Here is a 21,408-nt window from a genome sequence, read left to right on the forward strand (position 1 = left end):
TGACAGGGACGAACCTCTAGGCAACCTTCCTACACTGCCAGGACCTTAGGGACCTCCCCCACTCAGAAAGGGCATGCTCTGATCATTTACTAGAGCTGAGGTGAACTTGGCCTAAAGATGCCACCTAGAGCTGAAAAGAAGACAGTCCACAGCAATAAAAAACCTCTAAGCAAATGTAGCCAATAAAATCCAAAACAAGCCAGACAGAGAAGACTGGAATAAATAATCCTTCAGTGCAAAGACATAGACATACATCCACAAGAAACAATAGCACACAGGAAACCAAGGTCTCCCCAAATGGACAAAACGAGAAACCAGTGACTGACCCTAAACTGCAGTTTTAAGGAAACTCAGTGATCGCCAAGATAACACAGAAAACAAATTCAGAAATTTATCAGAGAAATTTAACAAAGAAATCTAAGTAATTTAGAAAAACAAAAATTTTGGAACTTAGGAAAATATTTGCTGAACTGAAAAATTTGTTAGAGGCTCTCAGTAGCAGAGAAGATAGGCTATCTGAAAATATATAGTAAGAGGAGAAAAAAAGAAAAAAAATGAAAAGGAATGATGATTGCCTATAAAATTAACTCAAAAGGCCACATCTAAAAATTATTGGTGTTAAAGAGAAAGTCAAGCAAGGGGAAAGGGTAGAAAGTTTAATCAAAGAAATAACAAAACTTTCCAAAACTTGAGAAAAAACATAAATATCCAGGTACTGGAAGGTCAGAGAACACAAAACAGATTTGACCCAAATAAGACTGCTCCAAGGTATATAATAATCAAACTCTCAAAGGTGAAGGACAAAGAGGATCTTAAAGGCAGCAAGAGAAAAGAAACAAATAACATATAAAGGATTTCCAATTCATCTGGCAATAAACTTCTCAATGGAAACCATACAGGCCAGGAGGGAATAGGATGACATTTTCAAAGAAGCACTGAAAGAAAAAAGCTACCATTCAAGAATAGTGTCCAGCAAAGGTATTCTTCACCTGTGAAGGAGAGATAAAGTCGTTCCCAGATAAGCAAAAGGGAAGATAATTCACCACCACTAGACCTGTCTTACAAGAAATGCTAAAGGGAGTTCTTCAATCAATCTAAAAGCAAAATGTGTGACAAAAAGAAAAAAAAGAAAAGGAAAAAAAGAAAGAAAAATAAAAGAAAGAAAAAAAGAAGAAATAAAATATTTGAACCCACTGGTAAAATTAATTAAGAATACTCTTATGCTGAAATTGTGGAGTGCAATCCACTCATAACTCTAGTATGAAGTCCAAAAGATGCATCTATCAAAACAATAATAGCTACATTAACCTGTTAAAATATAGGCAATATAAACACAGGCAAATTAAGACAAAAGTCAAAATGTGGGAGTAAGGAAGTTGAAGTGTAGATTTGTTTTTTTTTTGTTGTTGTTGTTGTTGTTTTTGCTTTTTCTTTGTGTGTTTCCATTCTTTTCTTTGTGATCTAAGATAAGTTGTTATCTCCTTAAAATAACTTATTTTATCTATAAAATGTCTTTCATAAGCCTCATGGTAACCCCAATGCAAAAACTTATAATAGATTCACTAAAGGTAAAAGCAACAAATTAAAACTTACTACCAGAGAAAGTCACTTAACCACAAAGAGAGACAGTAAAAAAGGAAGAAGGAAGAGAGGAATTACAAAACAATCAGAAAACCACAAAATGGCAGCAACTAGTCCTTACTTATCAATAACATGGAATGTAAATGGACTAAATTCTCCAATTAAAAGGCATAGAGTGGATGAACGAATAAAGAAACAAGACTCAACTATATAATGCCTACAGGAAACCCTTTCTACCTAAAAAGACATACAGACTGGCTGGGCATGACAGCTCACATCTGTAATACCCACACTTTGGGAGGCCGAGGTGGGTAGATCCCTTAAGGTCAGGAGTTTGAGACCAGCATGGCCAACATGGTGTGTTATGCCCAGACCGTTTATTCCCCGAAGAAGACCACCAGAGTCCAGAGTCAAAGCTAAGCAGCAAGGATCTTTATTACAGGTTCGAACCTGGAACTCTCCCTCGCTCGTGAAACGAGACGGCCAGGAGAGCTCCCCCACTGAGCTCCGAGCAGTGTTACATAGTCTAAGAAAAGTGGGCATAGAGTTATTATACAAATCAGATATATGATTGGCTAGTGTTTGAACAAGGCGATTTGGCTAACTATGATTGGTTCCCGCCATTTCTGATATTTCGGTTCAACCTTTGAGGCGGGAGAGCAGGTTTATGGCAGCAAAAGTTTATCTTACTTAAACACGTCTTGTGACCTTGCCTCAGAACTTACAAAATCTCTGGTACGTGCAGAAAAACAGGTACTCACAGAATTTACGAAATCTCTGGTATGTGCAAAGATTAGAGAGCAGAACAAAGGGTGTAGCGGGGGGGGGGGGGGGGGACACATCTATCTTTGTGTCCTTTCAGGTGCAGCCCTGTCTCTACTAAAAAAAAAACTACAAAATTAGCCAGGTGTGGTGGCAGGTGCCTGTAATCCCAGCTACTAGGGAGGCTGAGGCAGGAGAATCACTTGAACCTGGGGGGCGGAGGTTGCAGTGAGTCAAGATCATGCCACTGTACTCCAGCCTGGACAACAAACAGTGTAAGACTCCATCTCAAAACAAAAACAAAAACATACAGACTGAAAGCGAAGGGGTGAAAAGATATTTCATACAACTGGAAGCCAAAACAAAGCAGGAGCAGCTGTACTTAGATAAAATAGACTACAAATCAAAGACTGCAAAAAGAGACAAAGAAGGTCACCAAATAATAATAAAGGAGTGAATTCAGCAAGAAGGACACTTATAAATAACCTATGCACTCAACACTAGGGCCCCTAAGTATATAAAGCAAACATTAATAGATCTAAAGGAAAAGATGGACTGCAATACACTAATAGCAAGGGACTTTAACACTGTACTCTCAGGAAACCGACAGATTATCCTGACAGAAAATTAATAAAGAAACGTTGGAGTTAAACTACACAGTTGACCAAATAGGTATGACAATTATAGAACATTTCACTCAAATGCTGCAGAATACACATTCTTTTCATTAGTATATGGAATATTCTCCTGAATAGATTATGTCATGCGCGTCCGTATGAAGAGACCACCAAACAGGCTTTGTGTGAGCAATAAAGCTTTTTAATCACCTGGGTGCAGGCGGGCTGAGTCCAAAAAGAGAGTCAGCGAAGGGATATAAGGGTGGTGCTGTTTTATAGGATTTGGGTAGGTAAAGGAAAATTCCAGTCAAAGGGGGTTGTTCTCTGGCGGGCAGGAGTGGGGGTTACATGGTGCTCAGTGGGGGAGGCTTTTGAACCAGGATGAGCCAGGAAAAGGAACTTCACAAGATAATGTCATCGCTTAAAGCAAGGAACGGCCATTTTCACTTCTTTTGTGGTGGAATGTCATCGGTTAAGGCGAGGCAGGGCATTTGCACTTCTTTTGTGATTCTTCAGTTACTTCAGGCCATCTGGGCATATACGTGCAAGTCACAGGGGATGCGATGGCTTGGCTTGGGCTCAGAGGCCTGACAGATTATATCTTAGGCCACAAAACAAGTCTGAATACATTCAAAAAAGTAAAAATTATATATATGTCAAATTTTTTTTCTGACCAAAATGGAATAAACCTAGAGATCAACAACAAGGGGAACCTCTGAATCTTCCCAAACACATGGAAATTAAACAACATGCTCCTGAACAACCAATGGGTCAATGAAGAAATTAAGAAGAAAATTTTAAAATTTCTTGAAAAGAATAAAAATGGAAATACAATATACCAAAATCTATGGGATACAGCAAAAGCAGTAGTAAGAGGGAAATTTATAGCAATAAATGCCTATATCAAAAAGCAGAAAGAAATATAAAATAAAATATAAATAATTTTTGTTCAAAAAAGTAGAAATACTTCAAATAAACATAAAGGAATTAGGAAAGCAAAAACAAAACAAACCCAAAATACATAGAAGGAAAGTAAAAAAGATCAGAGCAGAAATAAATGAACTTGAGACTAAAAAATACAGAATATCTAAGGAATAAAAAGTTGGTTTTTGGAAAAGATAAACAAAATCACAGTTTTAGTGGGTCAGGAAGCAGGGCATGGCTTAACTGGATCCTCCACTTCAGGGTCTCACAAGGATGCAATCAAGGTGTCAGCCGAGGTTAGACTGAGCAAGGATCCACTTCCAAGCTCAGGTAGTTGAAAAGATTCAGTAACTCACCAGATATTGGACTGAAGGCCTCTGTCTCTTGCTGGATATTGGTCTTAGGCTGCCCTCTGCTCCTTGCCATGAGGCCTTCTCAACATGACCTTTGTTTTCTTAAAGTAAGCAAGAGACCACACGTGGTGGCTCATGCCTGTAATTCCAAAACTTTGGGAGGACAAAGTGAGAGTATCACTTGAGCCCAGGAGTTTGATACCAGCCTAGGTAACATACTGAGACTCTACAAAAAATAGAAAAAAGATAGCCAGGGGCACACACCTGTGGTCCCAGCTACTTGGGAGGCTGAGGTGGAAGAACTGCTTGGGCCCAAGGGGTCAAGACTACAGTGAGCTGTGATCATGCCACTGCACTCCAGCCTGAACAACAGAGCAAGACCCTCTCCCTCCCACTACCCAGAAAAGCTAGCAAGAATGAGCATTTCCAGGCAAGACGGGGTACAATTTTATGTTGCACAATCATATCCCATCAGCTTTGCCTTATTCTACTGGTTAGAAGCAATTAATAAGTCTCACCCACACTCAAGGGGAGGGGATTTACACAAGACATGAATAGCTTAAGGTGGGTGTATTAGTCTATTCTTACACTCTGTAAAGGATTGCCTAAGACTGGGAAATTTGTAAAGAAAAGAGGTTTAATTGGCTCACAGTGCCTCAGGCTGTACAGGAAGCATGGCTGAAAAAGTCTCAGGAAACTTTCAATCATGGCAGAAGGTGAAGGGTAAACTGGCAAGTCTTACACGTCAGCAGCAGGAAGAAGAGAGAGGCGAGAGGTGCCACACTGTTGTAAACAATTAAATCTTGCAAGAACTCACTCACTATCATGAGAACAGCAAGGGGGTAATCCACCCCCACGATCCAGTCACCTCCTACCTGGCCCCTTCTCCAACATTGAGGATTACAATTCAACATGAGATTTGGGCATGCCACAGACCCAAATCATATCAATGGGCATCATGGGGGCCCTCTTAGACTCTGTCTGCTGCATGTTTCATTTCATGATTATTGAATATATTTTTTCATATAATAATTTGTCATATAAAGGAGGCAGATATTTAAAAATGGATCTGCTCAGGGTGTCAAATGCACTAGGTACACCACTGCCCTTTATCCTACTTAATTTTTGTCATAACACTTGCCTGATTATTGTATATTTTCATTATTGTATATAACATTTAATATATTTATGTATTTTACTAATATATAATAAACACTAAAACAGTTTATTAATATATGTTCATATTATTTAATAGTCTATCTTATTTAACATTTATTATATGTTTTATGTGTTATTCACCTTGTATGTTTATTCATTCATTGTCATCTCAGCTTTATGACCTCCTTAAGGGGAGGACTTTTTCTGGTGTGTTCACTGTATTCAGCACCTAGAGCACTGGCTGGCACTTTAGAAGAACTCAATAAATATTTGATGGCTAAATATGTGTAATGTTCAGAAGTGTTTTTTTTTTTTTTTTTTGAGATGGAGTCTCGCTCTGTCGCCCAGGCTGGAGTGCAGTTGCCGGATCTCAGCTCACTGCAAGCTCCGCCTTCCCGGTTTACGCCATTCTCCTGCCTCAGCCTCCCGAGTAGCTGGGACTACAGGCACCGCCACCTCGCCAGGCAAGTTTTTTGTATTTTTTAGTAGAGACGGGGTTTCACCGTGTTAGCCAGGATGGTCTCGATCTCCTGACCTCGTGATCTGCCTGTCTCGGCCTCCCAAAGTGCTGGGATTACAGGCTTGAGCCACCGCGCCCGGCCAGAAGTGTTAATATAGGAGAATAGATAGTAAACTCTCCAGGTATTTAAAAATCTCATAGATTTTTAAATTAGGTTTTATATGAACCACCCTCTAGCCTTTTAGTTTTCTCCTAGCTTTACCTCCTCATTTCTAAATTTGTTTATATTTCGAACCCTGTACTTTGTCAATGTGATACTAAAATAGCTGAATACAAAGTGAGATTTTGGTAAATGACCCAAGGTTTTTTTTTGTTTTTTTTTTTTTTTTCCAGTAATATCAAATGACAGTCCATCATAGCCAGTCTGTCTTCTGGCAGTCTTGATTTCTGAACTTTGCATATACTGGAGATTATTTTGCTTCTTTCTACCTACAGAACATGGAAGGGACTAGTGATGTGGCAAGAATCTCACACCTCTCAGAGAGAGGAAGTGAAATTGACTTTCTGCAACTTTGTTTTGATAAAGGGCTTGAGTTAAAGTCTAACCCCAGAGGGCTGACCCAGTTAAGAGAGAGAGAGAGAGAGAGAGAGAGAGAGAGAGAGTGTGTGTGTGTGTGTGTGTGTGTGTGTGTGTGTGTGTGTGTGTGACCATTTTCCTTGGAGAATGCTGCTTCTTAGACTATAATCCTAGATATTATAAATGAATAAATAAATAAAGAACCATGAAACTCTGGTTGGCAGCACAGGTTAATGATCTGATTGTGGCAAGAGAGGACCTTGAGGCTTATCAATTTTGTATGCTTGTACTGGGGGAGCTTGTAGGGAGGATAGGGTTGCAGCAAGTACTTGTGGAATATTGCTGGATATTCAAGGCAAATATAGACCCAGGATTTATGAAGTAAGCACTTCATAATTGGGAATCCAAAAGCCCCTAAATTAACGGACATCTCCAAAGCATTGTAATACCCTGATAGTATAAGAATCGTGTTCTCTAATAACTTAAAACATGGCCTTATTTTTGAAATCAAAACCTTCAGCATAAATATATGTGCCTTTTGTGCTTACATACCTTATGGCTGCCATTAGCTACAGCTCTTTATACGTGGGGCACTGTATCTTATTATTAAAACCATCCAACAAAAAATGATCTCCTGTTGCAACTTTGGATTTCCTTTATAATGAAAGAACTTTCCAGACCTCATAGAGCATTTGGAAATATTTTCCTTATAAACAGAAATCTGACTACTAAGTACCATTCTTTCCCAAGGTCTTCAGAGTTCTTTTTCTTTTCTTTTCTTTTCTTTTTTCTTTTTTTTTTTTTTTTTTTTTAGACAAAGTCTTGCTGCATCACCCAGGCTGGAGGGCAGTGGCATGATCATGGCTCACTGCAGCCTCAACCTCCCAGGCTCAAGAAATCCTCCTGCCTTAGCCTCCCAAGTGGCTGGGACTACAGGTGCATGCCATCATGCCTGGCTAGCTTTTTAATTTTTTTGTAGAGATGGTGTCTCACTACGTTACCCAGGCGGACAGAGTTCTTATTTCTAGGAATAATAACATGAATATTGACTCATTCATTAAAAGAGAAAGGTGTTAGGCTTAATGCTTTCATTGTTCTGTTTTTTCTTAAGGCCAGCGCCAGAGTTACTTAATAAATAATTGTGCTGTCCTAAAACCACTTTGGGGTAACCCAGCAGAGAACCCAGGCTGCCAACCCAGGGCAATATGAGTATAGTTCCTTCAGGCTGGGAGAGGTCATGGGCATGTGGCCACCCAACGGGCTGCATGTTGTTGACTCAGGCAGAGGCATGCCTGCCTAGGGGTAGAAAGGGACAGCCTGCAGCAAGCAGGAAGAGTTGATAGGTACTAAGATGGAGAACATTCATGATATAAAACCATTGTAGTCACTTTTAAGTGCACAATTCAGTGACATTAAGTACATTCAAAATGTATACAACTATTACCACTATCCATTTTCAGGACTCTTCCATCATTCCAAACAGAAACTCTGTACTCATTATACAGTAACTTTCCATTCACCCTGTCCCTCAGTCCCCGGTAACCTCTATCAAACTTTCTATCTCTATGACCTTGTGTATTCTAGGTACCTCATATAAGTGGAACCATATATTTGTCCCTTCTTGCCTGGCTTATTTCACTTAGCATGATGTTTTCAAGGTTCATCCATGTTATAGCATGTGTCTGAATTTAATTCCTTTTTAAGGATGAATGTTTACATGACATTGTGTTTATCCATTCATCTGTCAGTGAGCAGTCAAGTTGTTTCCCACCTTTTGCCTATGGTGAGTAATGCTGCTCTGAACACTGATGTTCAAGTATCTATTAAAATCTCTGTTTTCATTCTTTTGGGTGTATACCTAGGCGGATGAGGGCTTGTTTTTGTTTTTGTTTTTGACCATCCGAGTTCCAATCAGTGCTACTTTTTCTTTTAAATACATTCTAGGTCTATTTGAGGTTTTTTTGGGTTTTTTTGTTTGTTTGTTTTGTTTTGTTTTGTTTTGGGGGACGGGGTCTTCTTGCTCTGTCATTCAGACTGGAGTGCAGTGACACAGTGACATGATCACTGCAGCCTCAACCTCCCAGGCTCAAGTAATCCTCCCACCTCAACCTCCTGAGTAGCTGGGACTACAGGCATGAGCCACTGTGCCCAGCTAAGTTTTAAAAAGTGTTTTGTAGAGAAGTGGTCTCCCTGTGTTGCCCAGGCTTCTATTTGTTATATAATCATAACATCTTCCTACAACGTTTTTCTGTCCCAAATAAGAATTACAGTGTGTTCATCAACTGGAGAAACAACTTCCCACAACTGCTCAGGTCCTCAGAGCATCTGACAACAGCCAGTAGCTGAGTGTCTCTGCTTTAAAGAATTTATAGTATGTCACTAGGGTCAGGACCTCAGCCTGGGACTGGACCCCAAAAGTAAAGTAAATCATACTGCAATTTTGTGCAAAAAACAAAGATTAAGTGTACACAGGAAGGTACAATATGAAAAATAATTTATTTTATTTTTATGACAAAAAGGAGTAGAGGAAATTAAAGTTCACGGATGAAACATTTTTCCTTAAGCTTGTTTTGGTTTTGTTGATAAGATAGTAAGCAACAATGGGAATGGGAATTGACAAAGCCTGATTCATCTCTCGTCTGATCCTTAACTGTGCTGATGAAAGCATGTGTCTGACCCTAGAGAGGGAAGAGAAGAGTTTCCAGGGAGCGAAGCTGAAATGTCTGTTATATATAATGATTGCTCTAAAGAGACACGCATGGCTAAACTCAGGTGACGTGGTAGAGACTGAGTTGTCTACCTAATATTTATTCTAGTTTTATTTATTAAGCCTGACTTTGTTTGGAATGGCAATATACCTGTGGAGGCTAAAGCAACTCTATCTTGGATGCTAATCATGTTGACAAAGCAAGATGTGTCTTATTTATTTTTGTGCTCTTCTCACCCAACCCAGAGAGGAGAAAGTGTACAGCATATGGTAAATCTTCAGAATATGTTTGATGTTGGATTGAATAATCTGCTTTATTTTATCATCTAATAACTCCTTAGTGAGATTAGATGGATGGCTGGTGAAAAAGTGTTCGGACTGATACTGTATTTATCTGCTCAGCATAAAAATATCTTACAAAAATCTATTATGTGTTTGAAAGAAAGGCATCAAAATGTTAACAACAGTGGGATTGTCTAACTTCCAGATTTTCTGCACTTTACATATATAACTTTTGTAATTAAAAAATAGTTGATTTCCAGCCTGGCCAACATGCTGAAACCCCGTCTCTACTAAAAATACAAAAAATAGCAGGGCGTGGTGGCACGCGCCTATAATCCCAGCTACTTGGGAGGCTGAGGCAGGAGAATCGCTTGAACCCAGGAGGCGGAGGTTGCAGTGAGCCGAGATCGCGCCACTGAACTCCAGCCTGGGTCACAGAGCGAGACACTGTCTCAAAAATAAATAAATAAATAAATAAAGTTGACTTAAAAAATCTACTTAGAAAGCAGAGATTGCAGTAGAAGAAAAAGGATTTAATTAAATATTATGGCTTTTCAATACTTTTTGTTGTGTAGTATGCTCTCCCCAAAACACAGTTGCATAATAAAATTGAGTTTGAAAGTCCTCCATAAATTAACATGTTCTAATAATTCTATAGGAAAGAATGGAGATACAATATTTGATCTAGAAAGTGCACATCCAATGATAATCTGAGCAAGGAACACCATTCTCCTTAAAGTAAACAGTGCACAGCTGTTTCCATCATGCTGACTGTAAGAAGATTATCATACTTAGAAAAGAAATTCCAGGAAACTGCGTTCTAATTAACATGGAAATGAATCCACAAAATAAATATGTATCCAGAGTTTATGCAATCCCAGGGTACAATGGAGACAGATGCAGATTGATCTAATCTGGTTGTATTAGGAATACGAATGTTTGTCGGGGAACATTGCGTGGAAAGTTGACATTTGGTTCAATCAGGAAGGGCAAAGTAGAAATTATGAAAGCAATTTCCTTTGTCCAGTTAAATTAGGCATTCAAATAACAGGCTACTCTTTGACCTTCCTGGGAAAGGTCAGGATGGCATCGAACGGTCATTAAATAAATAGCAAGCCTATTATGGTAAATACTTTGTGAAAATTTAGGAAAATATATTCTGGATTGAAAATCAGCCACAAAAGGATTTGCAAGAATTTCTCTAGCATATTTTTATTGCTTGTATTTATCCATTTTTAATTTGCAGAAATAGTAAGGACTGGTAAAAGCACTAGACCAAACTGAATATGGGGTCTATTGAACAAAATTAAGAGGTCACTTTTCTGCCACTTGCTAATGTGTGCCGCAGCTGCTAAAGAAAGGAAGTTTTGTTGTTTGTTTTGGTTTTGGTTTTGAGACAGAGTTTCGCTCTTTTGCCCAGGCTGGAGTACAATAGTGTGATCTTGGCTCACTGCCACCTCCTCCTCCTGGGTTCAATTGATTCTCCTGCCTCAGCCTCCCAAATGGTTGGGATTATTGGCAGGTGCCACCATGGCTGGCTAATTTTTGCATTTTTAGTACAGACGGGGTTTCACCATGTTGGCTAGGCTGGTCTTGAACTCCTGTGCTCAGGTGACCTGCCCGCCTGGGCCTCCCAAAGTGCTGGGATTATAGGCATGAGCCACCACGCCCAGCCAGAAAGAAGGTTTTTTGAAAAATAGCTCCTCTGGATGTCTCCCCAAGGCCCCACTTGATATAGCTAAGGAGAATCCCTGGCATGTATCATAAGATATATGGTTTCTTAATCAGATGGGTGACTTGCAGGACTAGAATTTAAGAACACTCTTGATGCTGTCCTAGGTTATAATTCCCAACTTGTATTACAGCAATGGACATGCTGTTGTTCATATTTTCTCCAACAGTCCAAACTCCAAGTATATGAAGTTAAATCAAATCTCTTTTCTTGTCCGTTAAAGTTCAAGTTGCCTTAATAAAAGCTGGCAAGTTGTTTTTATAAACACTAAATTAATAGAACAGATTTTGGCTGGGCACAGTGGTTCACGCCTGTAATCCCAGCACTTTGGGAGGCTGATGCAGGATGATCACTCAAGTTCAGGAGTTCAAGACCAGCCTGGGCATCAGAGGAAGACCTCGTCTCTACTAAAAATAAAAATAAAGACAACTAGCTGGGCGTGGTGGTGTGTGCCTGTGGTCCCAGCTACTAGGGAGGCTGAGGTGGGAGGATCCCTTGAGCCCAGGAGTTGCAGTGAGCTGTGATAGCACCACTGTAGTCCAGCCTGGGTGACAGAGCGAGACCTTGTCTCAGAAAACAAAAATGAAAATAATAGAACAGATTTTAAAGCTATTTTTATATTATTCATACATCTTTTTTTGCCCCTATCTTCTCATTCAGATTCAGATTTACCCAACATTTATTAAGCATTTACTATGTGTCAACCTCCATGCTGGAGGATTTCATGTTAAATTTATCATTATTTAGCCTGATAGAGGCAGTTCAAAGACAAAGTCTGAATCAGGTGTTTTGACTCAAAATCATGGGTCCTTCAAAGTATCAGTGGATTAGATTATTATCCTCATGTGTAACTAAGATAATACAAGAAATATTTGGAGTCATATTTTAATATATTATCATTGTTATTATTGTAGAAGTAGTGTATATGTATCCATAATTTTAAAAATTTAAACAAAACGTAATTCTGTAAGTGAAAAGTAAAAGTCGTCCATCTTTTTCCTTCCCTACTCCTAGTTTTTCTCTACTGAAATACAGTACATTGTAAAACTGGCCATAATATTCTGCAGTTTCTCCCATTAAGAGGTAGAGTGGGCCAGGTGCTATGGCTCACGCCTGTAATCCCAGCCCTTTGGGAGGTCCAGGTGGGTGGATCACCTGAGGTCAGGAGTTCGAGACCAACCTGACCAACATGGAGAAACTCTGTCTCTACTAAAAACTACGAAAATTAGTTGGGCATGGTAGCATGCACCCGTAGCCCCAGCTACTCAGGAGGCTGAGGCAGGAGAATTGCTGGAACCTGGGAGGTGGAGGTTGCCGTGAGCCAAGTTCTGCCACTGCACTCCAGCCTGGGCCACAGAGCAAGACTTCTTCTCAAAAAAAAAAAAAAAAGAGGTAGAGTCCCTTTGAATCTGGGATGGCCTTGCCACATGCTTTGGTCAATAGAATACCACGGAACTGGCATTGAATGAGTTCCAAGTCTAGGCTTCAAGAGGCCTTGCAGCTTCCTATATTGTGTTCAAAGAGCACACTCTTTGAATAAAGCTGTCACCATGTGACCATGCCCAGGATTGTCTGCTGGAAGGTGAGAAACCACATAAAGTACAAATGAGTCATCTCAGTTGAGACTTCAACCAGCCAAACCCCAGCCAACCTGGCCAGAACTGCTTGGATGAACCCAGCCTAACTTAATGAACTGAAAAGTCATAAGCTTAAAAAAAAAAAAGAGGTTGTTATTTTAAGCCACTAAGTTTTGGGGTAATTTGTTATGCAGCAGAAACTAAATGATGCAAGAGGTGACCATTTGAACAATTTCTGGCATTTTCAGACTATAAGGACACAAGAACAGCTAAAACTCCATGGACTAATGAAATAATAAAGGAAAGAACCTGAAGTATGAGCCTAACACGATCCTAGATGGAACTAGAAGACCATCATTAAGGAAATACAAGAGAAGATGGAGAGAGTACAGAGAGACAAAGTAAACAAACATGTAAATTCAAGCCTGCCTGCTTAAGAACTTCTCAGGCACAATACTTATGTGTTTGCTGTCAATCTAAGCAGATTTTTGTTGCCTCACCTCTCAACTGGACAGAATTACAGTGTGGATGGGCCTCTTGTCTGGTTACCAGCAAAGAGAAATCTCATGATTGTGTTTGTAGGTTGAATTGGTATTATGTGGGTTGTGGCAGCTGCTACCTGACTGACGTCTTCATCTCCTTCTTACCACCAAAGAGGGTTGAGATGGCTCCAAGAAGGAAAAACAGAGAAGTTGTCAACATCTTGGTGCAGAAAAGCAGGTGGAGCCAGTCTCTGCAGAAACCCTAGTAACTGAGCCCAGCTGACAAGTGCTGAGGAAATTCATAGTTGACAACTGCTCGGTACAGATGATGACTAAAGAAATGGCTCTCCCAGCAAAGGGAGAAAGATCCAGGCCAGTATACGCTTAGTCTGTCACAGCGTCAGATCTGGAAATAGGGTAAGGGGAGAAGAGACTGTTTTGAGTATGTGATAGAACTTTGTAAGAATATCTTTAATGAGGAGAGCAAAATGGGTAGTGAAGGGGAGAATTCAGAAGTAAAACTCAGAAGATGAGCCCTCAGCAAAAGGGGTTTGACAACAACATAGGCTCAAGTAGAAGGAAAACTCTCTGTGAGAGTTAGGACTACAAATGTTGCCATTCTTAGAACCAGCACTTTGTAAATAAATTGGTTTTCTTTTTCTCTCTAGAAGCTTTCGGGATCTTTTCTTTGCATCTGGGGTTTTGAAATTTCACAATGATTTGGCTTTTTTGATGGACATGTTTTTCATTATTTATTATTATTTTTTTTTTGAGATGGAGTCTCGCTCTGTCGCCCAGGCTGGAGTGCAGGGGTGCGATCTTGGCTCACTGCAACCTCTGTCTCCCGGGTTCAAGAGTTTCTCCTGGGCCGGGCATGGTGGCTCATACCTGTAATCCCTGCACTTTGGCTGAGATGGGCGGATCGCCTGAGGTCAGGAGTTTTGAGACCAGCCTGGCTAGCATGGTGAAACCTCGTCTCTACTAAAAATACAAAAAAAAAATTAGCTGGGTGGAGTGGTGCACGCCTGTAATCCCAGCTACTTGGGAGGCTGAGGCAGGAGAATCACTGGAACCTGGGAGGCGGAGGTTGCAGTGAGCCAAGATCATGCCTGGGCCACAGCATGAGACTCTGTCTCAAAAAAAAAAAAAAAAAAAAAAAGTTCTCCTGCCTCAGCCTCCCGAGTAGCTGGGACTACAGGTGCACCATCATGCCAGGCTAATTTTTTAATTTTTTGTGGAGATGGAGTTTTGCCATGTTGGCCAGGCTGGCCTCGAACTCCTGACCTCAGGTGACCCTCCCACCTTGGTCTTCCAAAAGACTGGGATCACAGGCATGAGCTACCACGTCCAGGTGGATGGACTTATTTTTCATTCATCTAGAGACATTTCCTTTATTTTGGGAAATTTTCCTTAATTGTTTCTTTAATACATTTCCCCCACTATTTTCTCTGTTCATTCTCTCTGGACCTCCTATTATTCAGATCTTGAGGCTCTTGTATTTTTCCTCTCTTATTGTACATCTTTTGGTAGGACAAAAAGACTATTGCTCTACATTCTAGAAAATTTCCCTAATATTTTTTAGCTTTCTTATTTATTTATTTTCTCCAGCTTTTTGCTGTTGGAAAGTTTTCTTGAATTTTAGATGACCCTACGCTGACTGCATGCTTGAACATGGTTCACCAACCAATGTCCGCCAGCCCAAACATTACATCATCACCCTTCTGACCACTTTTCTTCAACTCTTGGAGTTCCAATTCCAAATCTTTATCCCTTGTTATAGAACACTGACAATACCTGGTTTAAATCCTTTAGGCAAAATATTAGAAGATCCTTTTTCTAGAAAAATAGAACCATCCCACAATAAAGACATACAGATACTGACATTTGAGGAACCTCCACACAAGAGCTGACTTCTGCCTTCAGTGAAACTCTAGTACAGACATTATGGAAAACAGTATAGAGATTCCTCAAAAAACTACAAATAAAACTACCCTATGATTCAGCAATCCCACTATTGGGTATTTATCCAAAGGAAAGGAAATCAGTATGTCAAAGAGATAGGCACTCCCATGTTTATTACAGCACTATTCACAATAACCAAGATATGGAATCAACCTCAGCGCTCAGAAACAAATGAGTGAATAAAGAAAATGCATGGCTCACGCCTGTAATCCCAACACTTTGGGAGGCTAAGACGGGCAGATCATGAGATCAAGACCATCCTGACCAACATGGTGAAACTCCGTCTCTACTAAAAATACAAAAATTAGCTGGGCATGGTGGCAGACACCCGTAATCCCAGCTACTCAGGAGGCTGAGGCAGGAGAATCACTTGAACCCGAGAGGCGGAGGTTGCAGTGAGCTGCGATCGCGCCACTGCACTCCAGTGCAGTGCTTCAATTTCAATTCGGCTACCTTTGGGCAAAGCAGCAACTTGGTAAGCAGCTCTAGCAGGAAAATTACTCTTGAAATACTGTTTGTAGATTTCATTGACAGTATTGAAGTCATTTATGTCAGCCTGGCGACAGAGCAAGACTCCATCTCATTAAAAAAAAAAAAAAAGAAAGAAAGAAAAAAGAAAAAGAAAATGCAGTATATAGACACAGTGGAATATAAAAAAGAACAAAGGTATAAAAAAAGAACAAAGTTCTGTCTTTTGAGGAACCATGGATGAGCCTGGAGGATATTATGTTACGTGAAACAAGCCAGGAACAGGAAGATAAATACATGTCCTCACTCATATACGGAAGCTAACAGAGTTCGTCTCATGAAAGTATAGAGTAGATTAGTGGTTACTGGAGGCTGGAAAGGGTAGAACGAGTGGAGAATAGCTCGAGGTTAGTTAATGGATGCAAAGTACAGCTAGAAGGAATAAGTTCTAGTGTTCTATACCACTATAGTGGGACTATAATCAACAATAATTTACTATGTATTTTCTTTTTTTTTTTTGAAATCTCCTTGTCTATTTTATTTCCATTAGAAAAATATTATCTATATTAAATTTTGGTCCACTTTCTTCTTCTTGACCTCAAATTTAAATACTTAAATTTTACTCAAGTAAAAGCAGAATCACATACCTGACGTGAAAACTAAATCGTTCACATCATTAGTTTGAATTAGATATGTTCTTGATTATTTCTCAGGAATAATTATTCTTCTTTCCTACCTGTTATTTCTCTTTTATTTATTGAGTAACTATGTAATGGATATCTCTTTCCTATATTCAGTACAGGTGTAATTTAAAACAGTAACTGGATTCCTTCTCTAATCTTCAATTCATGTTCAACTCTCCCTATTATATGGTATTTCCATAATAACTTCAGATATTTTCATCAAGCTCACACTGTCATCAATTGTGAAAATTAAAAGGTTAATTAAGATGTTACATCACTTGTAAAAATTAAAATGTTAACAATTCCAGACTACAAAGCACTGGCCCACTTATAGTGATGCTGTTGTCGGCGGTCCTTGGACAGCTACTGCTTCAATTTCAATTCGGCTACCTTTGGGCAAAGCAGCAACTTGGTAAGCAGCTCTAGCAGGAAAATTACTCTTGAAATACTGTTTGTAGATTTCATTGATAGTATTGAAGTCATTTATGTCAGCCAGAAGAACGGTTGTTTTCACCACATTAGTGAAGTCACAGCCTGCAGCTTTCAGAATTTCACCCATGTTTTTAAAGAGCTTGTTTAGCTTCTTCTGCTACCCCTCCTGACACAAGCTGTCCACTTGAAGGGTCCATGCCTATCTGTCCTGAAATGTGAATGGTCTTGTCGACTAACACAGCTTGACTGTAGGGTCCAATGGCCCCTGGGGCTTTCGCGGTGCTGATCACCGTTTTGATCAAGGACGACATGGCTAAGTCTTCCCTCTTGCAGCCCCTTCAGGAGAAGAAGCCCTAGCACCAGCCTTGCTCACGTCTCATGGGACTTACTATGTATTTTCAAGTAGCTAGAAGAGTAGATTTTAAATGTTCTCAACACAAATAAATGATTAATGTTTGAGGTGATAGATATGCTAATTACCCCGATTTTATTATTACATATTTTATACTTGTATGGAAATATCACAGTGTACCCCATAAATATGTACAATTATTAAGTGAAAATTAAAAATAATAATACATTTTCAGTGTTTAGATTTAAAACATTTACATTCTGTCCCTTAAACATACTTTGTCTGTAGATTGATTCTGAAAACTGAAAACAGAACGTGTTAATATTATTCACAGTCTATGAACATGTGAACATTATTCACTGAAGAATCAAATAATAATATTTGATTCGTGAAAAAATGAAATATAATTTCTCTGTCAGCACACTTGAAGGGTCTATTTTTTCTTACACGCTATAAATTGCTAGAAACACTACAACATTTTAGTTTGATTTATATTTGGACCAACACTTTCTTATAAGATTTCTGTTTTTCTTAAAGCTTCTACAGTTGAATTTATTGGAGGAGTGGAGGGAGTTTCTATTCTCCAAAGGATATGTTTGCTAGAATATAGAAATCAAAATAGTTATAACAAAAATATTTTGAAAATTAACAGTATGATTTCCAAGTTTTGTTCCCTCAAATCTCATGTTGAAATGTGATCCCCAATGCTGGAGGTGTGCCCTGCTGGGAGGTGTTTGAGTCATGGGGGTGTATCCTTCATAAATGGCTTGGTGCTCTCCCCATGGTAATGAGTGAGTTCTCACTCTGAGTTCACACAAGATCTGGTTGTTTAAAAGAGTGTGGTGCTGGGTGCGGTGGCTCACGCCTGTAATCCCAGCACTTTGGGAGGCTGAGACGGGTGGATCACCTGAGGTCAGGAGTTCGAGACCAGCCTGGCCAACATGGTGAAACCCCGTCTCTTCTTAAAATACAAAAAAATTAGCTGTGTGTGGGATTAGTGATACGTAATCCCAGCTACTCAGGAGGCTGAGGCAGGAGAATCGCTTGAACCCAAGGTGGAGGTTGCAGTGAGTAGAGATCATGCCATTGTACTCCAGATTGGGGGATAAGAGTGAGTCTTCATCTCAAAAAAAAAAAGAGTGTGGCAAGTCCTGCCACTTTTCTTTATAAATTACCCAGTCTCAGGTATTCCTTTATAGAAAAGCAAAATAGACAATTAATAACCTGTAAATTTTTTCAGGAATTTTTCTTATGTTCCTGTCTTGCTTCTCAGTGCAGCTTGATGAATGTTGGATTGAAATTTGACCTGATATTCTCAACCTAATTCTCGAATATGTGTTTAACTCTGGGAAATGTAAACTGTCAGGTTAAGATCTCCTAAAAACTTAAGGAAGAATGCTATAAGGCAGAATGTCTTTGAGAATCAGTCGCTTTTTTTGATATGAAGCATACAAAGCATTGAAAAACACAAAAGTGACAGTGCTTGGATGAACCATAAGAATAAATTTTTCTGTGGGCATAACTCTTGTATGTACATCATGGAAATTACCCTAAGTCATTGCCACTATCTTCTTGATGTCAACTCTGATGGCACTAATCTTTACAGAATTTTAAACAGAAGGCTTTAAATAACACTTCAACTGTTAAGGTAACAAAGGAGAGGAAAGGAAAACTAACCTACTATGAACCATGCACATATACTGTCTTGGTGGTTTTATATGTGAATATTATCCAATATAACTTGTATTATTAATTACATTATATTTATATTTAATATGCTGTTATATAACATATTTATATAGGTCAAGAAGAGGTGGCCCACCCTGCCTGAGAGTCGAAATCACCTTCCCCTCTGCCTTCCTTTTCTTAGTTATGATGGCGTCTGCCCCTCTCGCTGGTATGAGCCGCACTGTATAACCCTGCTTCCCGACATGCTGCCCCACAGTCTTCCACTGTTGTTAGTGTTCATTCTTCCTTCTGTTCTCTCTCAGCTCCGATTCTTAGATCCTTGAATCTGCTTTAATTCATCTCTTTTGAAAACTTCTAGTGCTGTTCTTGGATCTGATATTTAATGTCAGCTTTCCTTTTGAATTCCCCTGACTTGAGCCCCAGATTATCATGGCCAGAAGGGGCTCAGTGTCAGCTAGATCAATGGCTCTAGCCTGTAGCATTTCACAGAGACTCTAGAGTTATTAGAAGAGTCTTAGAACCCGTATATATTTATAGGTATTTTTCCTTTCAGTGGGCAACAAAATTGACACCTTTATAATGTGGTATTCATGATTTTCTGAAATTAAGAAGAGTTTTCACACTCTAAAAAACTGGGAACCACTGACTTACACCAGCCTCCTCATTGAACAAATTTAAAAAAATAAAAAGCTCAGAAAGTTATTTGTTTTGTCCAAGGTCATACAGTGGGTTAGGATCTTATCAGGACTCAGGTGTAAGGATCGAATTCTCAACCATCAACCCATTCCTCTTTCCAGTACCTTAACTCCCGAAATACCGTAATCCTCGCAGTTACATAGCAGCTCCCACAGACTCTCCTGCATGGGGGAGTAATGGGTCGCCATCTCAGTCAGACCGAATTGTGAGGAAGCAACTTCTCCCTCCATAGTAAATGTTGAGCTTTACTGAAAAGTACTACTAGGATGTGATAAACAAACAAATATCCTTAGAGACTATATGTGTGTTTTAAATAATCAACCCATCTTTTTTCAGAGAATCTTATCTTACCCCCTCTCCCTGTTGTAGGTAATTAAGAAGCCCTAGATCCCAGCGGATCATTCATGAGACCCAGGGAAGGGGCCTACCTATAAGGTTTCCCAGAAATGAGAGTCTCAGGACTGAATTCCTTTGGGTATCAGAGATTTGGAATTGAAACTCCAAGAAATGAAGGAAAATGTTCAGAAAGGCGATGATGCAATGTTGTGACTGGTGGACTTTTTTTTTTTTTTTTTTTTTTAAGACGGATTCTCGCTCTGTTGCCCAGGTTGGAATGCAGTACAACTTTTGCCTTCCCAGTTCTTGGTTCACTGCAACCTCCGCCTTCCGGGTTCAAGCGATTCTCCTGCCTCAGCCTCCCAAGCAGCTGGGATTACAGGCACATGCCACCACACCTGGCCAATTTTTGTATTTTTAATAGAAACAGGGTTTCACCATGTTGGCCAGGCTGGTCTTGAACTTCTGACCTCAAGTGATCTGGTGGACATTTTGAACTACAGGCCTACAGAGAAAGAGAATGAGAATGAGATAGGGAGAGGGGAGAGAGGGAGAGAGAGAAAGAATGCACAAGGGAAAATGCATATGAGGGCCTCGTGGTTCCAGAGAGAAAGGGACAGAAAAAGAAAAGGAGAGAGGACGCCCTGGAGAGCACCTTAGATGCAACTTTTCTGGTTCCCAGTTCCTGTCATAGGGGCCCTGCTTCTCTTGGATTCCAGGAGCTTTCTAGATTTTAAAATAAGCTCTTTAGGCCAGGTACGGTGGCTCATGCCTGTAATCCCAGTGCTTTGGGAGGCTGAGGCAGGAGGATCACTTGAGCCCAGGAGTTCAAGACCAGCCTGGCCAGCACAGCGAGGCTCTGTCTGTACCAAAAACAAAAAACATTAGCCAGGTATGGTGGTGCGTGCCTGTGGTCCCAGCTACTTGGGAAGCCGGAGAGGGAGGATCACTCGAGCCCAGGATCTTGAGGCTACAGTGAACTGTGACTGCGCCACTGCTCTCCAGCCTGGGCAATAGCGAAACCCTGTCTCTGTAATTAAAAATAAAATAAGCTCTATACTTACTTTGATTTGAGTGGGATTTTGGTCTCTGTATCAGTGGTCAGCTCTGTGGAAACAAAGTCAAATCTCATGAATACCTTAGAGTTCCCATAGCTTGAGAGACGGTGATGCAAGATTATTTCATGCTGAGGCTGCCTCATTAGAAAAAGAAGGACAAGAGCACTTCAGCTGTAACAGGCACTGCCCCCAACACACATCAGTGCTAATGACAGGTACTGGGTGGGCAGACAACTAAGATACAAGACTCTCAGTACACAGCAGAGTCTGTGGTACCAGCCACAGGACTGTGCAGAGACCTCATCTCAATCCCAAATATTTCTGAATCTCATTGCTGTTCAGAAGAGGCCTCTCTCTAAGCACTTGAGAATGGGAATGAAAGTTCTATATAATCACTCTGGCATCCTTCATTTCAGTGAAAAAATGACTTTGAGATTTGTCTTGTACGAGATACTTAATACGAAACTTCTAGTTCTAAGGAGATTTAGAAAAAGAGAAAAGTGCAATATGTATATATATT

At 39.9% G+C, this 21,408-nt stretch overlaps 1 pseudogene across 1 annotated transcript; it reads right to left on the reverse strand.

Moving 5' to 3' along the window:
- Nucleotides 1–16,149: 16,149 nt before the first annotated feature.
- On the reverse strand, nucleotides 16,150–17,122 carry LOC101022714 (annotated as a pseudogene). The gene has a single exon (XR_004176054.1). The product of XR_004176054.1 is annotated as a 2-iminobutanoate/2-iminopropanoate deaminase pseudogene (transcript).
- Nucleotides 17,123–21,408: the final 4,286 nt, after the last annotated feature.

This window comes from Papio anubis, chromosome 9 (genome assembly GCF_008728515.1).
Source record: "Papio anubis isolate 15944 chromosome 9, Panubis1.0, whole genome shotgun sequence".
In the NCBI taxonomy this organism is placed as follows: Eukaryota; Metazoa; Chordata; class Mammalia; order Primates; family Cercopithecidae; genus Papio; species Papio anubis.